This window comes from Tamandua tetradactyla, chromosome 25 (genome assembly GCF_023851605.1).
Source record: "Tamandua tetradactyla isolate mTamTet1 chromosome 25, mTamTet1.pri, whole genome shotgun sequence".
NCBI classification, from domain to species: domain Eukaryota; kingdom Metazoa; phylum Chordata; class Mammalia; order Pilosa; family Myrmecophagidae; genus Tamandua; species Tamandua tetradactyla.
In genome coordinates, this window is record NC_135351.1 from 1,349,624 (window position 1) to 1,354,388 (window position 4,765).

Consider the following 4,765-nt stretch of genomic DNA (forward strand, 5'->3'; position numbering starts at 1 on the left):
TCTATCTCAATAAAACTATTAAAAAAAGAATATGGTCTTTGCTTGGGTTCATAACAGACTCAAACCAGCACACTCCACCTTTTGGACCCCCCAAAGACATGTTCTTTCTGTATGCAAAATACGTTCATTCCATCACAAATCACAAAAGTCTTATATCATTTCAGTAACAATATGAAGTACAAAGTTACATTGAAATCAGTTTTAGGCATGATCTACCCTAAGTCAACATTCTCCTCTGGCTGTGGACCTGGGAAACTCAAAACAAATAATCTGTTTCCAATATCCAAAGGAGGAACAGTCACAGGATAATGTTCTCATTACCACTGGGAGAAATTGGAAGGAAAACAGGGATCATAGCCCCCAAACTGTTATGGAAAACAGCAAGACAAACTCCATTAGATTTACAGATCTGAGAGTCATCAATAGAATAACATTTTTTTCCTCAGGACTTGAGAGAATGGTAGTCCTACCCTCTTCATGTGGTCTTTCCATACACTGTTGTGAGGGGTCCAACATCTCGAAGCATTGGTGACATCACCTTGTTCTTGGTCCCACCCTCCTTAAGCATCTTGGTGGCAGCCAGACTCTTTGCCATCTTCAAGGCTTACTCTCAGCTTCCTTAGAACAGTAGGGTCATGGCCAGGTTCTCCCCAATCCTGAGGGGATGTACTCCACCCTCTCTCAGGTTTGGAGCAGCAGCATTCTTCCTGAACAATAGAGTGGCCAAGCTCTCCTCATTTCCCCAGGCATATGAGAGCCCTGGGGTGGTAACATTTTTTCTGAGCAATGGGGAAGAAGATCCACCCTCTACAAACACTGGGACAAACTCACACTTTCCACATGCATCTCTGTCTAAGTTCTCTGGGCTTCACTGTCTTTTATACTCTTCACAGAGGATTCCAGTATAGGAATAAGACCCACTTTGAATAGTCTGGGTCACATCTCAATTGAAATAGCCTAACCAATGGTCCTACCCACAATAAGTCTGCCCCCACAAGAATGAATTTTAAAGAAATTTCCTTTTCTGGGGTACATAACAGATTCAAACCAGCATAGGCCTGTACTACACAATGAACTTTATTTTAGACATGAACTATAGTTAATGGTACATTTATAAAAATGTTCTTTCATGAATTTTAACAAATGTACTCCACTAATGCAAGGTATTAATAATAGGGTGGTACATGGTATTTTTATACATGACTTTTCTGTAAGCCTACACCTGCTTTAACAAAAAAATTAATTAAAAAATACCTGCCACATGCTCAAGGAGATATAGTAAAACATGGAGGAAGAACTAAAGAATACATGCAAACAATGAATGTATCATATGAGAATCTCTCTAGAGAAGCACTAAGGTGGCAGAGTACAATAAATGAAATGAAAAATTCCCAGAACAGTTTCAACAGCAGATTTGAGGTGGCAGAAGGAAGAATTAGTGATCTGGAAGAGATAATATCAGAAATGATTCAGGCTGAATTTTAAAAAAAGAATGAAAATGGCCTAAGAGACCTGTGGAATACCATCAAATGTACCAATATATCCATTATGGGATACCCAGAAGGAATAGAAAGAATGAAAAGGGTAGAAGGAATATTCAAAGGAATAATGGCAGAAAACTTTCCAAATTTAATGAAAAACATGAACGTACATTTTCAATAAGAACAACAAGCAGGACAACTGAAAGAAAATCATAACCCAGACACATAAATGTCCAATGGTAAGGATAAGGAGCAAGTTTGGAAAGTTGCAAGAGAAAAGCAACAAGTTATGTACAATAAACTCCAATAAGATTAAGTTCCAACTACTCATCTGAAACCATGAGGCAAGAAAGCAGTAGTACAAAATATTTAAATGGATGAAATGGCAATTGAAAAACAATTGCCAATAAAGAAATTTATATTTGACAAGACTTTATTTAAAAAATAGCATGAGGGCAGGCCACATGGCTCAGCAGGCAGACAGAGTTCCTCTTGTCTGCCATGCTGGAGACCCAGGTTTGATTCCTGGTGTCTGCCCATGCAAAAAAAAAAAAAAAAAAAAAAAAATAGCATGAGTTAAGACATGCCCAGATAAATAAAAATTGAAGGAGTTCATTAGCACTTGACCTGCCCTACAAGCAATGCTAAAGGGAATTCTTCAGACTGAAAGGAAACGACGATAAACAGTTGATAAAAGCAGCATAAAGAAATAAAGAATTCTGCTAAAGGTAACAGTATGGGTAACTATAAATGCCAGTTCTATTTTAGTGTATTTTCAGTTATGTGACTCCACTTCTTATTTCTTACAGGTACTAAAAAGCAAATAAATAAAAAGTAATGATAAATCAATGGTTTGGGATATACAGTCTGAAAAGATACCATCTGTAACAATACAAAAAAAACATGGGTGAGGGAGGCATAGAGAAACCGTGTAAGTGCATGTTATTAAAGATAAATTGCAATCATATAAGATATGACCATTATATGCTATGATATTAAAATTTAACCATCTAAAATTGCAAGGCATCCATTTCTTTCTATGCTGCATGCTGACACCAGGAAGAGGTGTCAGACCAAGGAGAAGGAAGCAGTGGAGACACAGGTAATGGCCAACCTTATATGTACTTAAGAAAGCCTGGGAAAGAGACTGAGGGCCTGAGATCCAGAGGCAAAGGAAAGACATTGAGTGGTGGCTGGGGAATTAAATAGCAGAGCACTTGAAATGAAGCATTTTACAGATTATTTCATATAAGAAACATTAGTGACTCCAAAGTTCAGCCCTATCAAACACGTCAGTTTAACTTTACAAGAATGTGTATTTGGAAAGCAATTCAACAGGAATGGAAGCATCCAGTGGATACAGGGACACTGGAAGAAATTGTGCTTTTATATTTCATGGTCATTAGTGCTCTGGTCTCTGACCCTTGCAGTCTTCAGTATATTCAGTGGTCTTTGAACTGGTATTTTATGGTATATATTTTGACAACAAAAGTCCTGAAGCAGATGATCACCAGAGTTTTTAAAATGGACTTGTCACCAAATTCTTGGCTTATGCATTTGTGCTAAGCAAAGCCCCCAAACTTAGGGATGCAATATTCATTATTCTGAGGAAGCAGAAGCTGCTTTTCCTGCACTGGTGCCACCATGTCGCTGTGCTCCTGTACTCTTGATACTCCTGCAAAGACGTGATTGCTGGTGTGGTTGGTTCATGATGATGAATTATATCATACATGCCATAATGTACTCTTATTAGGCTTTGTGGGTTGCATGTTTCTGAGTCTCCCAGGAGTTTTCCATGTTCATCACCTTGTCTCAGATCACCCAGAGGATGAGGGGCTGTGTAATCAACTCCCTGGTCTTTTCCTGGATGCAAGGAGACCAATGTGACTCTCACTTTCAGAATATCTTCTGGTCCTCACTCAGATACCTCAACCACTTTGTGCTCTTGTGCCATTTCTTTGGAGCCTACATCAGCAAAAAGAGGGAAACAAGAAAGACTGAATAATGTTGGAGCTGAGGAAATAGCTATAGCTCAGGGTCATTAAGAAAAATAATTGATAAAAGAAAATGGTGCAAGGAATTATATAGGGTGCAGGTAAAACAACACATTTTGACACTCACTGGAGCCAATACAAAAGAAAAAATGGAAGACAGAAAGTGTGCATCTAGAACAAAATAGCTTTAGCAAGAATTAAAGCCTTTTAAGAAGGGTTAGCAGTTGTAGCCACCATGAATAAAAGATGTCTTAATCACTTCTTATGAAAATGGACGTAAAGAGAACTATATTCCAACTAAGACGAAGACTGGTATTTCCCCCTCATGGTACAGCCTCAGGCTAGCTTGCCAAAAGCAAAAGGGCACAATACTTTTCCAAGGCTTTTACTGGTCAGATTGAAACATTGCAGCTCAGTTCCCAAAGGGCCAGCTCCATCCCAGAGCATTTCCGACAAACTGCAATTACTCTTGAATGAGATGGGAAGTATCATCCTTTGTTCAGTTGCCCAGGCTTCTGAACAGAACAGTACATACAGGATAGAACATATAGAAACTCAGCCAAACTATCTGCAAGTTTATTCTTTACTATCTGTAAAAATGTTCAGTCTCATACCATTCCTGAGGTAGGAAAGAGGAAAGACACTAGGAAAAGAGGTAAGCTGAACATCAGTTCAATTGATAATGTGTATCTCCTTTCATTTGACTTTAGAGGTGCTCATAAATTTCCAAATGAAGTCCCATGGTCCAGCCCATATATTTTTCTATATTTTTGTGAATTTCAAAAAGAAGTCTGCAGGGTCTTCCTGATATTGGTTGGACACTATTTCTACATCTGCATTTGCTCCCTAAGCAATATAGAGGTGTTTGAAGTGCCCTCTACTGTTGAAGTGGAGATACTTCGAGTAGTCACTGGGAAGGAATGAATATTTTTTAATCATCACAATAGATTTTTTTTCATTTTTGTGAAAAATAACATAAATACAAAAAAAGCAATAAATTTCAAAGCACAGCACAACAATTAGTTGGAGAACATTTTTCAGTGTTTGGTATGAATTACAACTCCACAATTTTAGGTTTTTACTTCTAGCTGCTCTAAGATATAGGAGACTAAAAAAATATCAATTTAATGATTCAGCAATCATATTCATTTGTTAAACCCTAACTTCTCTGTAGAATTCCGCCATCACCTTTGATCTTTCTATCTCATTCTTTAGGGGTGCTTGGGCTGTGGCCATTCGAAGTTTTTCATGTTGGAAAGTGTTATAAATAATATAGAATAGGGAGAAGGA

General features: G+C 37.9%; 1 pseudogene; it reads left to right on the forward strand.

Annotated features, from left to right (window-relative positions):
- The first annotated feature begins 2,520 nt into the window (after nucleotides 1-2,520).
- LOC143668743 (very long chain fatty acid elongase 6 pseudogene) lies at nucleotides 2,521-3,486 on the forward strand (annotated as a pseudogene).
- Nucleotides 3,487-4,765: the final 1,279 nt, after the last annotated feature.